General features: G+C 36.5%; 1 protein-coding gene across 8 annotated transcripts in view; it reads right to left on the bottom strand.

Moving 5' to 3' along the window:
- Positions 1 to 19,345, bottom strand: part of GRIA4 (glutamate ionotropic receptor AMPA type subunit 4) — a 432,578-nt gene that overhangs the window by 216,646 nt on the left and 196,587 nt on the right. The window lies entirely within an intron of this gene.

The following is a 19,345-nucleotide window of genomic DNA, read 5'->3' as shown; positions in this document are numbered from 1 at the left end:
AGGATTATCACATATTTCAAGAAAGATTCTGAGATTAAAAAAATAAGAACTTAAAGGGAACATAGCAATGCAGGGAGCAGAAGACTCAGAAAACAAAACAAAAAAGCCGCCATTATAATTAGTATTCTCAGAGAACCAAGAGAAAATATTTTAGCCATGAAATAAAAAGGAGTAAGCTTTTGAAAATAAACATTCAAAAACTTAAAAGAAGACACTGACATTTGGAAATTAAAAAAAAAAATGACAGCAGAAATTTAAAATTTAATAACTGGGTTGGAAGAAAAAGTTGAGAAAATCTCTCATAAAGTAGAACAAAAAGAAAAGGAGAAAAAGAGAGGAAACATAATAAAGTCAGAAGGTAAATCCAGAAAATCGTACACTTAGATATTGAGAGTTTTAGAAAGGAGAACATAGAAGACAGAGAAGAGCAAATTACCAGAGAAAAAAATAAGTTTCCCAGAAATGAAAGGCATGAATTTTGAAATAATTTACTCAGAGCAAGAGAGCAGCTGAAGGACAAATGTTTATCTCACACCTGTTGGGAAATTCTTGACAGCCTCTCACGCTTACACATGTCCTGTGAGAACTGCCTTTGCTCCAGATTACCTTCTCAAAGATACTTGTATAGCAAAGAGTCTTGGAAAATAGAAAAGCATCTCCTTCTGGGGCAAATAGTAGTTTTGTTTACAGCTTTTGGAAAAGATTTAAAGACAGCATCTCCTTCTGGAGTATAGGCTTAGGCATGCTTACTGTCCATGAATGAAGGCTCAGGATCCCTCAGCTCAGGGTTCCTTTCCATAGATGCAACCCACTGTGTATGCAGGTATCAGCTGATCCTCTTTGTTTCATCTTCTGGAAACTGGGGATTGGGGAATGGACAAAAAATGGTGATGCTCTAGCTACTGTGATCGCTGTGAGTAACACATTGGCCTTCATCTGTGACCCAGGAGGATTTTGTCTTCCTCCAGCATCCATAAAACAGTAGCAGGATAACCAGTTAGCTTAAACATAGGGTAAAATCTCAGACTTAACAATTCTTGACAGTTTTGGCAATGAGGATGGGTGCTGAGAGACACAGCTTTCTGAGAGCAGAAGGCTAAGTGTCTCACAGGCTGATAGACAGGCTTCAAAGAAAATCCATAAGAATTAGTAACAAAGATGTTGACTAAATTGTATCATCAAGCAGCAGTAAATTATCCTCCACTTTATTATCTATAAATGAGAAGGAATTGAGGTGGTGGTTGCTGAGTAACAGGAAGTAGATTCAGAGACAGCTGCCCAAATAGTGCCTAGTTATTGTTAGTTTTATTCCAGGCAGGATATTTCCTTGCCAATGTTGTATTCAGTCTCAGATCTTCCCTATTGTAATAAGCATTACTATTGTTCATTCTATGTGGAAAGAAAGTTTTCCTACTAACCACATGATCCAGCAATCCCACTCCTGGGCATACATCCAGAGGGAACTCTAATTAAAAAAGATACATGCACCCCAATGTTCACAGCAGTACTATTTACAATAGCCAAGACATGGAAGCAACCTAAATGTCCATCAACAGATCACTGGATACAAAGTTGTGGTATACTTATACAATGGAATACTATTCAGCCATAAAAAAGAATAAAATAATGTAATTTCAGCAACATGGATGGACCTGGAGATCCTCATTCTCAGTGAAGGAAGCCAGAAAGAGAAAGGAAAATACCATATGGTAGCACTCATATGTGTGGAATCAAACAAAAAGAAGACACTAATGAACTCATCTACAAAAACAATCTTATGGTTACTGGGGGAAAGGGAGTGGGAAGAGAAAAATTTGGGAGTTTGATGTTTGCAAATGATAACCACTATGTGTAAAAATAGATTAAAGAAACAAATTTCTTTTGTATAGTAGAGGGAACTATATTCAATATCTTATAATAACTTTTAATGAAAAAGTGTATTAATATAAATATATGTATGTATATATGCATGTTTGGGGCAATATATATACACCAGAGATTGACACATTTTAACTGACTATACTTCAAAAATTTTTTTTGACTTTAAAACCATATGCACACTGTATTAGTTTGCTTTGGTTGCCATAATAAAATACCAGACTGGGTTCCTTAAACAACAGAAATGTATTTTTCACATTTCTGGAGGCTACGAGTCTAAGATCAAGATGTTGCTGGGTTGGTTTCTTCTGAGGCCTCCTTCCGTGGCTGGCAGATGATTGCCTTCTCTCTGTGCCTTCATATGGTCTTTTCCCCATGCACCCTGGCATATCTGTGTGTCCAAATTTCCTCTTATAAGGACACCAGTCAGACTAGATTAGGGCCACTCTCGTGGCATCATTTGAATTTAATCACGTCTTTCAAGGCCTTATCTACAAATATGGTTACATTGAGGCTTTAGGCGTTAGCGTTTCAACACATGAATTTGGGGGCAATATAGTTCAGCCCATAATTTATGCATTACTTAAAATAGTAAGAATTCCTATCTTAAAACTGTCCTTCAGATTTAAACCATACAGGGCTTAATAGTTATCTGAAGTTTCAAACTTCATTGTTAGCTCCAACTGCAATACCCATTAGTATTACATACTTTGCACAATATGCCAGGACTTGAAAAGTAACATTTAATTTCAGAACATTTTATGCTTTAAGCAAAATAACCATAGATACAATATTTTGGGAGGATGCCATCTCTACTATTTTTCGCAGTTGTTTCCACTCAATCTTGCAAAATACTTTTTCTACCACCTGCTTTCTCACGTACACACAAACTCTTCAAGCTTCTTACCCTTGGTTTTTCAAATTTGCTTGCTTTGTCCTCTCTCCTCCATTTTCTGACCTCTCCTCTCATTTTCTGACTTAGTGCCTTAATTTTTTTCCAGCAGAACCTAACCACAGAACTTTCCTGTCCTTGGAAGAAATTGTATTATTATGGCAAGAGAAGAAAAAGAAATTCACCTCTATGGTTGGTAATTAGTGACTTTTTGTAATTCAAAAGCTGTGGTATAAGAGGTCAAAACCAACTCTGGCAAATCCTTTGGGAGACATACATGACTCTTCTGACAAACACTGAGATGCCAAGTGAAGTTTGGTGAGCATTGATAACCCTGCTTCATCACAATGCGTCTGAGAAGATCCTGAGAGAAATCCTGAACAAAATGAATGGGGAAATATGCACTGGAAATGAGACCAAAATGAGAGAGGGTTAATATATTGCCTAGCACCACTGTCATTTGAAAAGAACAGAAAACTTTGGGAAATAGCCTATATATACTGAAAGGAACAGCGTACTTAGAACATTATGAAAGTAGAAATGTTCAGAAGCATCAACCGTATTAAAGGTAGCAGAGTAGGACTGGCCAACAAAATATATTTAGTCAACATTTATGTTGTATCCAGACATTGCAAAATAATTCCCAAATATTATATGCTCCCATAAAAGTCCATTTGACTACATAATTTTGTGATATATGAACTCAATCATCTTTTGTCAGATAGTTATGCCCTTTTTCCTGTCATTCTACTATTATTAGGTAAAGAAAATATTTAATTAGGATATATCACAAGTTTAATTAAATTCTAGTTCATCATAGTTTAATTAATTACTTGATTATCAAAACTCAACAAAATTTAAGTAAGCTTACAAGGACGTAGAATAAAAATGTGAACAAATATGGTAAAATAAAGATCAGGGTAGAAAAAAAAAATCAGTGCATTTCCTAAACACCCTACCATTTGCCAACATTATATTAAATGTTATGTATCAGCAAAAATGGTTAAAAAAGGTTTCTATCCCGAGTTTAAAATCTCCTTGGTGACACCAACTTACATAAACACTATAGTTAAGCGTCTAATTTTCCCAAATTTATAAATCGTTCTCTAAAATCACTCAAGAGAAAACAGAAAGGTCAATCAACTTTAGATTCATTTTCTCAAAGACCTTTCTGCTTTGCTTTGGGGCAGGGCTTAGGTAGCACTCCTAGCAAAATCTTTCTGGCTGCCACATAAACTTTATCATGGCTATTATTGCATACCAGCCATGAAACCATATTTATATCATTTGTCAAGGCCCTACTACCATGAAGAATGAAATGTGCTACAAGAGTTAAAATAACTTTACGTCTGCAAAGGGGTGGCTTCACTTAAAGCTGAGTATTTTCAGTTCCACTTAAGCTTTTGGTATTACTGCCTCTTTGTAATGCAAATTGTTCCCCAGCACAGGGATGTCCCCAGTTCTAGGAAGCTTCATGGCTAGCAAAGCTTAGACTTGCTCATCTGCAGCATGAAATAGTTCTGTTGCATTATGTGGATACTTCGGAGCCACAGTGAGATCAGCCTGACTCTGCTTAACACGGTGAGTCATGCCTTCCACCAGCCTTTGGCCTAACGTGGTGTCTCTGTGTGCGTATGTGTATAGAGAGTTTTTTTAAACATAATTTTTTTTGGAGAAATATTGGAAAAGAAATAAAAAGAAAAGAATTCAAATTGGTAACGAGACAAAAAGTGAAGGCGGATTAATAAAATGGCCGCACTTAGGCTAACAGATTGCTCATTCTTATGCTTGCCCTTAAAACGGTCAATTGGCCTGACTGACCAGTTGCTACTCACAGCTCCAGGCCTGCTGTTAAGACTAAAGCTATTGATCTTACTGCTTCTGCTTTAATCAAAAGCTTGGTCTCTGAGTCGATCTCCAGGGAGAAGGGCAAAGAACTGTAACCTTATAAAGTAGGCTAAATACCGAGAAGACTTGAGATAAAGAGAGCTAACCACTAGCCTTTACAGAACTGTAGGGGAATCTTCCTTTGCCTTTTCCTAGCTTCTGACGATTTGCTTGCAGTCTTTGCTGTCCTTGGCTTGGAGCTGCTTACCTTCAGTCTCTGCTCTGGTTGTCACATGAGATTTTCCCTCTGTGCCTCTGGCTTCACATCGTTGCTGTCACATGCGTGTCTTCTCTCCAGTCATATTTGACTAAGAGAACCCTGCTCCAGTATAACCTCATCTTAACCAAAAGCATTTGCGATAACCCTGCATCCAAATAAGGTTCTGAGGTATTGGATGTTGGGATTTCAATGTGTCTTTTTGAAGGGGACACAATTCGACCAGTTAGAGGCATAGTAATGTTTACATATTTCATTGTATTGTTGAGAGGTTTACATATGAAAGTGTGTGATGATGCTTACATGTTATAAAATACAAAACTGAATGCATGCTGTGTTGAGCACTGCTATGAGGGAATTATTAGAAATTATTATCTGTGCTATACAGTAGGACCTTATTGTTTATCTATTTTATATATAGTAGTTAGTACCTGCAAATCCCAAACTGTATAGCATAGGGAAATATATTCAATACTTTGTTATAGCCTAAAATGAAAAAGAATATGAAAAAGAAAATAAAATGCAACTGAATCACTATGCTGTACACCAGAAATTAACATATTGTAAAATGACTTTAGCTCAATAAAAAAAAGAAACAAAAAGAAGTAATTGTCATTCAGATAGATGCATTATTATTCTGATTTTAACAAATGGGGAGAGTAAGGGACAGAGACGTTAACTGCCTTGCAGGAGGTCACATAAATAGGGGGAGAGCCAGGATGCAAACCAGATATTATGACTTTAGACCATAGTTTCTCAAATTCTGCCCTGTGTGTCTCTTAACAGAAGCTTGTAGATAAATAAGTAAAGATTTATTTCTACTTTTCCACCCTTATTTGCCCTAGTTCTTCCTGAAACCATAAAATGTTTTACCATGCCTCAAGGGAAAAATTATACACTAAAATAAACTGTCAGTGTCCAAACTCAAATTGCTGCTTTTAGGTCCCTAATCCATGTGCCTTAGAAAGACGAAGGGAAATTTTTTTTTTTTTCCATTGTCCCAATTTCCTTGTCTAAAATGGATGGTCACGAAATCTAACAATTCACATAACTTGATTTTGTTATACAATAATAAAATTTTGATTAAAAACAGAGGAACTGTTTAGGTTTGAAACATATGACTTCTAAAATCCCGTGTCAAACTTGTAGCAGTTTTCAGAGACCTGTATTAAATGCACGTCAGTATCACAGAGTAAAGGTCACTTATTTATGGCCATTAGCACAAGCCCTTCTTGGCTGCATGCTCTGTCCTGCTGCTTGCCCTCTGGTCATTTGGTTCCCATTATGCCCTCTTGTGTGCACGTGAAAGGAAGAGGTCAGCATGTGGAAGCTGCGTTTGTTACAAAATTGCTCTCAGCAGGCATTTTGTGCTTAAGGTGACTGAAATTTCACTCAGAGGAAGTTGGTGACCATTCTAAGGATGTTATCCATCTGAACTATCTCTGCCACTGTTATTATGTGTAATAAACTATTAACTGAATATCTGGAGAAAAATAACATAGCAAGAAGCAAGGAAGATGGAGATTACTTCTTTGTTTATAGTATAATTTCAGTGGTTATAATGGGTGGAACTGTCATCAACCAGACACACAAGTTATGGCCGTGCAGGTTACCCGGGACACTCTGAACGTGAAAACAACGTAAGTAACTGAGAAGTTGCATCCTTCGCCTCTCTCCTGGGTAACAGACCTGTGCTTCTAGCTCCCCGTGGGACATCTCCACAGGAGGGTGGCACGGGCACTTCTAACTCATTAGGCTCCAAACCAAACATTATCTTTCCCTAACCAACTATTGGGACGCTCTTTATGCATTCAGTGGATTTCTGGAGCCTGTCTTCCATAACTTCAAGTTGCTATTTAATGTCTTTAAATTATTTTGCTAACCACTTTATCTTGCTCACTTTTCATGACCCATACTATATTTTTAGCAATACCAATTCTCTCCTGTTTTTTCTTTTTTTTTTTGGCTTAGAGGGATTTTATTTTATTTTATTTTATTTTATTTTTTTTACATTTTTTATTGAGTAATAGTCATTTTACAATGTTGTGTCAAATTCTAGTGTAGAGCACAATTTTTCAGCCATACATGAACATACATTATATTCATTGTCACATTTTTTTTCCTTATGAGATATCACAAGATCTTGTATATATTTCCCTGTGCTATACAGTATAATCTTGTTTATCTATTTCTTCTGTCTTTCTAATTTCATCTTTATTTTTTTTCCCCCTTCCATTACTTTCCTTAGCTCTCCTCTTGAGCAGCTGTATCTCTGCTTTGTGTTCTTTCTTCATTCAAGTGCTTGCATCATTAAATTAAAATGTTTGTCAAACAACCAAATAAACAACAAATAGAAAAAAAGTTAAGGTTTGTGGTTATCAGAGGCAGGGGATGGGGAGAGGAGGCATTGGATGAAGGCAGTGAAAATATACTACACATTTCCAGTTATAAGATAAATAAGTACTAGAGATGTAATGTACAATATGATAAATATAACTAACACTGATGTATGCTATATATAAAAGTTGTTCAGATAATAAATCTGAAGGTTCTCATCAAACAGTTTGTTTTTATTTTTCTTTCGTTTTGTATCTGTATGAGATGGTGAATATTCATTAAACTTACTGCGATAATCATTCCATGATGTATGTAAGTCAAAAATTATTATGTTGCATACTTTAAACTTACACAGTGCTATATGTTAATTATATCTCAATAAAACTGGAAGAAAGGAAAATAAATTTTAAAATGTTCCCAAAAAGATGTTTACCATAAGTTTCACTGGATTCAATTTGTTGGTGTACATTCTTTTGTTGCCATTTATTTTTACCATTCATTTCCATCCTTCTCACCTCCCCCAGGCCGTGTCCTTTTTAAATTATTAACTTTTGAAGGTCATTTTCTCCTAACGTATCTATTTGTAGACAGTATATATTGGAGGAGGATGGGTGGTGCTCTTTTCTAGGGAAACAGAAATTTTCCTTAAGAGCTTGGGTTTTGGCTATGGGTTTGTTTCACTTTGACTTCTCCTTATCCAGTGGAGAGAGACGGATGCTAGATTACTGGCAGTGTGAACCCTGTCTTCTCTACCAGACCCCCAGCTCTGCCAGCTATGGAGATTTGTCCCCCTGCAAATACAGAGCATCTGTGTTAGCCCTTACTTAGCAGTATCTCCTCTACTTCTCGGAACAAAACTGAGTCCAGGTAATTCCTGCCACTATGACCTGTCATTGTCACAGAGATGAAATTTAAGTTTTCTACCTCAGATTGTGCCTCTCACTTTAAGACACATAATTTCCCAGTTTTTCTGAGGTCTGTGGCCTTGATGTCATGTCTATATTGTCTTCAACCACAACTCTGCTTGATACTGCTTTGAGGAAAATTTTAAAATATATAAGTAATTGGTTTGTTTTGTTTTAATGTTTCTGTTGTTTTCTAGTTTCACAAATGATGGATTTTATTGTTGTTTCTAATTTTCTTGTTGGTTATTGTGAAAAATTTCCAAAAGAAGTAGTAGCTAACTCTATTTCACCATCCTCAAGCATGATTTGAATGTGATAAATGTTTTCAAAGTAAAATCTATAGCTATCACACAAGATTTGGGTTAACCAAGCACTGGAGTTGTGTTGTTCCTTTTAAACATGCTATCTTTTAAAAAAGAATCGAAATGTAATTTATATACCATAATATTCATTCTTTTTAAGTGTACAATTGAATAGGTTTTCATAGTTTAATGGTATCTTCAGAATGCTGTACAACTATCATTAGCATCTAATTCCAGAACATGTTCATCACTGGGTGAAGAAACCTTGTGCACATTAGTGGTCGCTTACTATTACCTCTTCTTCACAGCCCCTGGCCAACCACTAATCTACTTTTTGTCTTTATAGATTTGCTTATTCAGAACATTTAATATAAATGGAGTCACACCTAGGATGGGTGGGCAGAGACTCCAGGCGTAGGAACGCTATGCTACATCATGGTGTCCCACACACACCCAGAGTGGTATGTATGACATACAGGTGGGCTACTGGGCAATAAGAAGGATTTGTATCTTAAGTAATTAACTCCTTGAAACATGTAGAAAAATGGATAGAGATCTTGGCACATTAGTGAACTCAATCAACCTCAGAGTAACTGAGGAATTTCATAAAGAAGTATGACCTTTTTTCCTATTAATATTATATGCTCCTTAAAGCTATCTGGCTTCCTAAAATATGTATTAAAAATTTAGATATAGCAGAAATGATTTCTAAATTCTATCAACTCTTCTGATGTTTTGGAAGTAAGAAAGAAGAAATCTTCTTAGGACTCATTCACACAAGTTTTTTTGTTTGTTTGTTTTTTTTTGGTCTTTCATGCATATGAACCCCTTAAATATATATCTGTCAGTGAATCTAAAAGTCTCTCATTCAGCCTTCAGCAGTAGCAACTGGAGCAGCATTGATAGCAGATGGGCTGGGCAACAAAAAGAACCCAGAGAGAGCTCAGAATTGAGGTGACGTGGAATATGAGGGAGGTCAGTAGTCATGTGAGAGGAACAGGAGAGCTCTGGAAGGGGAAGGACGTTCCCATGTATCGTTCTGTGCGGTGAAAAAATCTCAGTAGCAACACTTCCTGTTTTAGCTGATTGTTTCTACATCTCTCTTTTGAAACTGGTAAAGGATTTGCTTTGAAGAATGCTAAATTTGCATCCAAAATGGATGAATATACTTCCAGAAATGACCTTAAATTACTTCGGTCTATTACATAGGAATCTTTGATTCATGACACTGATTTAGGTAAAAAGAGAGATGTATTGACTCATATAACTGGAGAGGTTCAGTGGAGATGCTGGCTTTAGATATTGCTAAATTTAGGGCCTGTTTGCTGTCATCATGTCTCTTATTTCTCAGTAAGCAAAAAGGACTGATGGTAGACCCAGACTTAACTTATTTAACTATTCAAAAATTTTTTCTTATTCCTGTGGCAGAAAATTCCCTGACTTGCTAAGCTGGGGTCACATGCCCAACTCTGAACCAATCGCACGTCTAAGGAGAGGGTACTGTAGTTTGGCCAGCCCTGGGTCATGTGCTCACCTCTGGGGTTGAAGGGGAACAAGACCTACCCCATCCTTGGTAGACACTCTCCTTGAATTGGCAGATTCCCCACAGTAGGAGTAACAAGAGGAAGAGCTGGACAGGAATATATGACCGTAGATGGTCACACACATTGCTATGCATTGATTTCTGTATATATTGCATGTGTTCTTAAGGATCCGAGGCTGAAAATGTATCCAATTTTGTTTTCCTCTTTGTGTATACACTTAAAATGATAATAATGAGTAGCATTTGTTATTTGCCTACTCTGCCTCTCTACCAGACATTTTATGTTTTCTCATTTGAATCCCAACATCTGCATCATTTGTACCACTTTACAAATCAAAACACTGAATTTCAGAGAGATTAATTTGCTCAAGGCTACACAGAAAGCAATATTTGCTACAAAATAATTTATCCTACTTAATGGTAGAGATCATATCATTTTAATTTCTGTAAATGGTCGCCACACACATAACATGGTCACTAATACTGTGCTTGTACACTAGAGTAATATCAGCAATCATGATTGGCGGAGGTGTTGCTAAATAAGTAATAATAACGTATTAATTACTAACATTTATTGGACACTAAATATGTATCAAACACTAAAATTCATTTTCTGTGCAGCAGCCACATGATTTCTTTGAACTATAAATCGGAATAAATCAGATCTAGTCATCCTATATTTAAAAATCTTCAGTGACTCATTCCGCTCATACAATGAAACTCTCATTTTTTAAAAACGTTTTTTTTTCCAAGTCCTCCAGTGGATGCAAGAGAGTGTATAGTTCTGAAGCCTGTTTATACTTACTGAGTTGTTATCTTATACACACCTACGATAAGATCGTCAATTAGGCACAGTAAGTGACGAATTTTAATAGACTAAGAAAGCTGTGAGTATGGTCTCTCTCCAAGTGTATTACACAGATTTAATGCCTCTGCCATCTTAAGCTTTTATCACATACTGTGGCTGCAGCTTTTGCAGTTTGATGTACAACAGCCAAGTCTAGCATGAATTTCTCTCTGTCACCCTTTCACAGACATACGGTGAGAACGAATCTATCTTAGCAAGCTCAGCATAGGATTTTCCCTCAAGTCAAGAACTTTCACCTTTTCACTTAAGAAAAAACGACTTTACGGGTCCTTTGGCCAAATCCAAATGCCAGCATCGCTACTCATGTGGAAGTAACCCTTATTTGACTTAATTTTTAAAATTATTCTATCACTATAATTTTAATCAGTAGGAATATTAATGTCACATATACTTTTAAAAAATATAAAGATTAAAAAAATTTGCGTTTTACAATTTTTACCATGACCTTCTTAACAAGGGTTGAAAGAACTTGCTTTTTCCTTCTCTAACCTCAGATCTCACCCCTTGTCCTCATGCTCACTTGCAGCACACTGAGCTCTTTTTCAGGTCAGCACATTTGCACCTGCTGTTTCATCTTATTTTATGTTTTGCCCTCTTCCGTTGTTGTTTTTTTTGCAGGGCTGGTTTTCTCTTTTCCTTCAGGTCTCAGTTGAAATGCAATCCGAAAAAGAGGTTTTCTGAGACCACTTACCTAAAGCAGATCCCCAACCCCTTGCCCCTTACTCGCTCATGTGCCCCCCTATTTGTCTCCTTCATATAGTCTGTAAATGTGTATCTTTTATTGTTCATGTGTCCTCAGCCCTTTGAGCACAGGGCCAGGCACATACTAGGCACTCAGCACTTTCTGAAGAGAAGGTTGTTCCCAGCCTCCTATGAACGGGATGCTATCAGAATCCTAGTTTATACCAATAAGGAAATGAGTATGTAGATGGGCTTAGGTAAAGTGGCCAAATGTTGCATAGTTAGTAAGTGTCAGAATCCACATTCAAAGTCTTATTATCCGACTCCAGAGCACATACACCTGCCATCCTATTGGTTTGGGACTTTCCTAGATCCTATTTAGAATTAGAGCTAAGTAATAAGATCTCCACACCACTTTTCTCCAGCAGGGAAATACTGATCGCTTATCTACTTAGAGTGGTTTATGCAGTATAAGGCAGGAATGTTTCTGACTTCAGCTGCTTCCAGAATTTTTCTTTATTTTACAAAACTGTTTTTGGCACTTTGATGACTCACTATCAATACTACGAGTTTTATTACAACCGTTTAATTCCTGAAAATATTTCAAGCTGTATACGAAACAAACTGTATGACAGATGGAACCCTCCTTACTGAAGATCTCTTGTTAACCCATTATCGGACGATGAATAGATCATTTGTGGTTTTGTGATTCTTTTTCCTTCCTCCCTTATAAAAAATGGCATGTCTCACACTTCAGGCTCACTTTGGTCCTTTTTTCCTAAGCTAGATGAAGGAACCAGTTGGTTATTCTTAATTTCTTTGTAATCATCTTTTAAATAAGAACCAAAGCACTTTTCCCTAATCTTCTTGGCGTGTGAGCAGAATCATTTGGAAAGAAGGTAAGAATCAGAAGCCCAGAGATGTGATTTGGGTTATAACCCTTTGTAGCTGTGATGAGTTCTTCTAAGGGAGAAGGAGAGGAAAGTAAGGAACATGGAGTTCCCCACTCGGTCTTAGTTACTCGATATTCACATTCTTATTTGATTTACTTCAAAATCCAACTAGGCCATTATTATCACTATTTCAAAGAGGAAATAATGGTTTGTTAATAAAGGTTATATAAATTTCCTAAAAGGACAAAAGTGATAATAGGTGAGAGAGACGGGATTCAAACTGTGGTGTGATGTGTCCACAGTCCGGGCACGGCATGGTCCTTCACATCACACTAGAAGATGGCACCAGGCAGTGGAAAGGACAAGTTAGGGTCAGCCTGGGTCTCAGTGTTCCAATCTGGAGAATGAGACGACTGGAGAAGAGTTTCTAAATGTTCCAGTAAGTTACATTTGACATAATTCTTCATGGCCAATCATTCACAACATTTAAGTGAAGCCTGGTTCATCCATAAGTGCTTATCAAATAAGTGTGAAAGAATTCCTTTATGTTAACATGGAAACTAGGCAATGCTTAATTATGACAGTGAGGTATTTATGTGTGTTTGAAAAAGAAAACATTGAGTTAAGTTGTGTAGATACATTTGGGAAAAAAATACTGGATTTTAAAAATAACCACTGGAGTGGGTGGCACACACTAATAGATAAGTAGACACTTGGGGACAGACTTGTTATTAGACCAGAAAACTGATCAAATCTAAATTTGGACAAACTAAAAATGAAAGGTTTGTGTAGGATGTCAGATGTGATGATCACCAATTCGAAAACCTAAAGACAACTTTGAGCAGTGGCTCTGCCTCAGAAGAGTCAGAAGATGGTGGTTCCTCCCAGTCCGAGCACCTACATCTCAAGGCGTCTGTTAAGAAAATAAAGTTATGCTGCCCAAAGAGAAAGAATTCCTTTATGCTAACATGGGAAAGGGAAAGAAAGCAAATGGGCAATAATACGGAGAGAACAAAGGAATGCCAGTTCACAATAGAAACTCAAAAGCATGAATAAATTCTAACAGATAATCCTTGGCAAAATAATGGGATATCCAAGGTTTACGTTAGAGTTTCCCTTTCTCCTCCTCAGCGCTCTCCCAGCTGTCCAGGTCTCTTCTGGATGTACTAAGGGAACCATGTTACTCTAAAATCACAGTCCAAGGGTTCCTCTTTTACAGGGGAAGGGAGGGAGAGGTGACGTGAAGGGTGGTAGGAACAGAAGGGAACAAATCTGGATCCCAAGGATGCCGATCTTTTTGAATTCTCGCTCAGCAGAAGCACTTAATGAGGAGACTGAGTACAAACTCTAAATGTCCTTATCTGCTTTGTCGTGGCCGAGCTTCGCAATGTGATCTAAGATGCCTGACTCAGTAGGTAAAAATACTGGATGCTCAGCTAAATTTGAATTTCAGATAAACATCAGAGTATTTTTTTTTTTTATTATTTTCCATACAACATTTGGAATTTCCTTTTCAAAAAATATTTATTGTTTATCGGAAATTCAAATTTAACTTGGTGCTCCTGTATTTTCTCAGGCAGCCGGATCTGAGTTTCATTTTTTAAAAATGATAAAGCACACCTATTCATGAGCAGGCATCGAAAACTCCTCCCCAGACTGAGCAGTTCCAGGCAGCCCTTTGCTCACTGTCAGGCTCGGATGTAGAGGTCGCCGCCACCAGAGGCTGTCTTTGGGGATGTGACATTTGGGACTTGACGCACCAAAGAATGTGGGAGATAAGGTGAGAGAAAAAGGAACTGAAGAGATGGATTAAGGTCTCCCTGCTGCTTCCTAGATATGTTGCTGTAACAGCATTCGTTTCTCTCTCGTTTATAGTCCAAGACTCCTGGAGGAAGTCTGAAAGTCATAACGTGTTTTTAATACAGCTCCGTCACCATCCGCTCTCTGAGTGGCGCTGCTCGAACCCCTGCAGCTCTTTCAACCACTGATCCTGCTGGTGGCTTCCTGTCTCCTCTTAATACTTAAGACTCCCTGCATGGATAATCTTACAAATAGAAGTGGTGATTGCGCTCTAATAAAAACGCAGCTCATCACTTCGAAGTAACTCATTTCTCTCCCACATCTTCTCAAATCTGTAAGATCTCATCTTTCATACAATTCGTTAAAAGTTATAGCGTGGTGGTCAGTGTTGCAGCGTATGCTAGACAGCTTCAGAAATTGTAGCCTTAGAGAAAAGCAAGCAGTAATCAAACATTTTTAAAATTCTTAAACACAATTGCAAATATTACACTCTCTCACGAAAATAATTCCGAAGAAGGAAGCCAACAAACAGTTGCTTCTTTCCTTATTGGATCTTATGCAAAAACATCTGCTTACTCCTGTCTTCAGGTGGCAGGTGAAACCCTGAGGTGAATTTATTTCATAAATTTGTAGAGCTATCTGCTGTTCCTTGGAATTCACGGAATTCTGTTTGCTGTTATATCATAAATTAGCTGCAGATATTTTTTGGTCTCCATTTATTATTAATATTTTATTTTTCATTAGTTACTAGACTTTTAACTTTGTTATTTTAAATTTCAGGGGATATAGATTAAATTTGTGTTTCACTGCTTGTGAGACAGGCTAGATACTGACATTTATTCATTAGTTAGGAAGAAGATGTACTTAACTATATTTTTGATCCAAAATCTCAATCAGCTTAGTTTAAATTTGTTGATCTACCAGCTATTGGGTTTTATCAGTTCTGGGGAAAGGAGTGAATTACAAGCATGAGCAAAGACCTTGCCTTTCCTGAGTTTCTTTAACATAATTAAAATATTTTTGATCATGCAACAACAATGGAAAAGGACAGGGATTATTGCAAATCCCAGGAGGGTAGGTATCCTAAGGTTTTCCAGTGGGAATGGATCTTTATTTGCATCTTTTCCCAGTTTGCCTTCTAATCTTGGATCCAGAGAGAAGGAACTCTGAGCTCCTAGGCCATCCGGGAAAAATAATTAAATTTGCTCCCCCCAACCCTACTCCTCTCCTTTATTGATTTTTCCCCCCTCTGGTCTTGGATAGGATTTTCTATTTCAACCAGGACTCTGGGGGTAAGTTTTTAAGTAGCCCTTCAAAATTGATTGAGCCCACAACAAAGACCAACAAATTGAACTCATGGAATGAGTGAATAGCAAATAGTAATATTAAATCCATGAAATACATTCTTAGCACCCACACAAAAAAAACTGGACAACACTGTGAAACTCTAGAAAAAGATATATCTCCTTAATTAGATTTAAGATTTCAAAGAAATTCTATAAAAGTAGCTATTTATTATTAAACAGAACAAGACAGGATTAAAAGAAATGACCATGACATAAAAATTGAAGTAGATCAAATAAAATTAATATTGATAACAGTCAAAAGGAACAGACAGTAAAGATTATCTGAAGTTACACAGAAGATGATTGTGACATATCCAAAAAATGAAGGAAGTAAGCAAATAATCTAGAAAAATGTGAACACCACCACAAAAAAAGATGATCAGAATGTGGGATAGAATATATAGAGAGCTACTTTATGAATAACTAGTCATTCATGCAGAGTAGGATGAAAACCCTTTCAGCTTTTCAGAATCAGAGAAACTTAAATTCAAATATGGATCTCACTGAATCCTATGAAAACTAAATAAATAGTAATTAACCTCAAAACACACCCAGTAATTAAAATAAATAAAAATTATACACGCAACCTGTTTAATAAGACAACCGGTTCCAGAAGGCATAGAAAGGAAAAAATGTTTCCTTTTTAACCTCAGTTTTTATTCCTCAGAGGTAATAAGCATTTGAAACTCCTGACAGTTTTTGACAAGATCTTAAATATCTAAATATGTAAGTTCCAAATATCATATGTAAACTGCTATTTTCTTGGCCTGTTTTTCAGTGTTACATATTATCTATTGACTTCTTGCTTTGAAAGATGAAGACTGAGCTACCTCCACCCTGTTCAAATACCCACTCCCCTCTATTCTCTCTCTTCTTAAAAAATTCTTACAATTTGGAGTAAGATAAATGTACCATGTTATTTATTCCCAATTGTTTGAATCAGGCTGGCTTATTACTCATTCTGGAGGCTGTTGTCATCTGTTCTTTATTCTCAGTGTTCTTAAATTATAGTATGAAAAAGCCTGAGTAATTCCACCCCCTATTCATTGTGCTGAGCCATCTGCTCAATTTGGAAATTCTTATCCTTGGAGTCTATGAAATCTTCAGTTTTCTCTCTTCTCCTTTAGCAATTCCTACTATTTGGACATGGGGTGTCATGGACTGACTATCACATTTCGTTAAAATTTTTCACTCCTATTTTTCCTTTCTTTGTCTTTTGGCTGCACCTTCTAAGAGATTTTGCCAATGTTATAGTTCAATGTCATACTTTGGTATATTTCTTTTGGTATTTTGAGTTTCTTAGTTTTACTTTTCAAGAGCTTTGTGTTGTCTTGTTCTCTGAGTAGTCCTCTTTATAACAGCCTCCTGTTCTTGTTTCATGCATACATAGCATTGTCTCATCTACTAACAAACGTCTTTTGACATATACTTTGGCTTCTTGCATTGAAATCTTTTCACTTGAAAATTATTTTCTTTATTTTGTTTTCTTTGGGTGGGTAGTTTTCCAGTTGGGGCACTTCTCAAATTTCTCATGGGGTGACTGCTAATATTTATAAGTAAGGCACAAAAAAAAAAAAAAACTGTCTGGGAGTGGATTTCCATTCAATAGGCAGATTTTCATTTCAAAGCCAATTTTCATCTTGGCACATCTTCCCTAAACTCAGCTTCATGTCCTCAAGTCTGGAATATCTTTGTTTTATTCTCTTGATAAATTATACATCCAGATTTGTGTTAGGTGGGAGATAGGCAAATGTCAGTTACCTGACTTAGGAAAGAGTGGGGTGTTCAAATTTTTTTAAAGTAGACTTTCAATCAATTTCCAGCCCTAGAGGTATTCTCTTTTCAGTGAAATTGGTGCCTCCATTTTGAATCTTTCTGGCGGATTCTGTTTCTAATCATCTGTCCTTTGGTCTGTCAGCTTCCTCAGTTCTGTGAAGTCAAACACTTGGAATCTCTCTACATAAAAAATCCCCTAACTTCATTGCTTTGCCATTCCCATTGTACTGGATAAAATGGTGAAATGGATAAAGAAATAAGTTCAGTTCTTACTTAACTAGAAGTTTAAATGTTTTAACCTAAAAAAAAAAAAATCCTACAGTTACTGGTCTAGGGATGGCAAGGAAAAAGAAAGGCAGATTACTTTTATTGCATTGAAAAATGAGGCTAGTTTGGATTTGTCTTTTGCAATTACAAATCGCTTTGCTTCTGGTCTAAGTCCTCTCTCATCCTTCACTTTTCACCTTTACTTCTTGGATAATGTCAATTTCCCCCTAAACTTCTTGATTAAATGGAACTCTTAGGTCAGGCCTCTGGCTTCCCGTTAGGCCATATTTGTGAGTTACTAAGGATGGCTGTCTTCCACAAAATAACCTCAGCAGAGTCTGACATTCTGTCCTTCAGTAGTGAAGCACACACGTTGTGTCTAGAGGCTTTTACAATTTCACAATTCCTTATCAAAATGCAAATATCTGTAGATGGGATAACCTCCCGCGCGATTAGCACTTACTGTGGTCAAGAAAGCCCAGAGCCAGAGGGACGTGCATCTGATCACATATACTGACCTTTAACATTATAGCATTTTTCGGTTTTGGCTTTTATGTTGTATTGCTTTAATTGAGCCATTTGTTTTACCACAGTGCTTTGCCTTTCGCTAATACTTTTTGCTTCCATTATTCTAAAAGTTGTCTTATGGGTTTATCTTTCTGTAGCCATTTTCCTTTGGTTTTGTAATTTCTTCCTATCCACTTTTGTAAAGCTTCAGCCTTACACTGCTGGGGCATTTTGAATATTTCAATTGACTTGAAGGCTATTTTAGGCTGAATTGTTCATGTTTCCCTCTCAACCCTCAGCCTCAGTTACCGATGAGCGGGCTGTGTTACCAGATCAGGGATCCCCTCCTCACTCTGTCTATTTCAGGTTCCCTGATGACTCACTCACAGTGAGTCATTAATTAAATAATACAGATTATTTATGAAACAAGACTCTGATTCCTTGTTAGCACTCTTATTCATTCCTAAATAAACATCATGCTACAACGGCAGCATAACAGAAATAAAATGAGGAAAGGCCAACTTAAAGCAATCAGTGTAACAAAATGTTAATTTAAAATATTAGCAGCCAAATTCTGAATGCAGTAAAAAATTGTTTCAAATTGAAAACTTCTGGATCTGAAAGGGAAAATTCCTTGAAATCAGATGATTTAGCTTATAAGAACAAAGCCTCTAAAGTGTATTTTTCTATTACGTACTCACACATATTAAGCAGTTTAAAAAAAAGATTCATTTTAATGTTCTCTTGGGGAAAAGGCAAACAACTGTATTCTAGTCATTTAATTGAAAATACCTTTGCAATGATCATATCTAATCCATTTCCCCCGTGATTTTCATGCAGGAATATTTTTCAAGTAAAGCATACTTTTCACACATAAAAATAGAAGGAAAATGGTTAAAAAATTAAGATCATTAACTTAACACTAGCTACTCCATGCTCTTAGAATTTTTAAATTGTGCAATCCTCCATGAAAAGTTTATCTTTATAATAGTTTTCTCCTTTATTTCAACCAGTTACAATTAACTATAACTTAGCTACCCTCTTGACAACTTTAGCAATCTTTATCAAGCCCTCCTCATGTCTACTGTCATTTTTCTGTGCAAAAATACACAACCAGAATTCATTTTATCTTTTTTTCAGTACAATTCATAGTTTAAAAGGTCTGTTTAGAATGGAATTTTCCTTTATAATTGAGTACATGTATCATTTCCTGAGGATGTTGTACGTGGTGTAGTGAGTGTGTGTT

Source organism: Camelus dromedarius, chromosome 12 (assembly GCF_036321535.1).
Source record: "Camelus dromedarius isolate mCamDro1 chromosome 12, mCamDro1.pat, whole genome shotgun sequence".
In the NCBI taxonomy this organism is placed as follows: domain Eukaryota; kingdom Metazoa; phylum Chordata; class Mammalia; order Artiodactyla; family Camelidae; genus Camelus; species Camelus dromedarius.
This window is presented reverse-complemented; position numbering and strand designations above follow the sequence as displayed.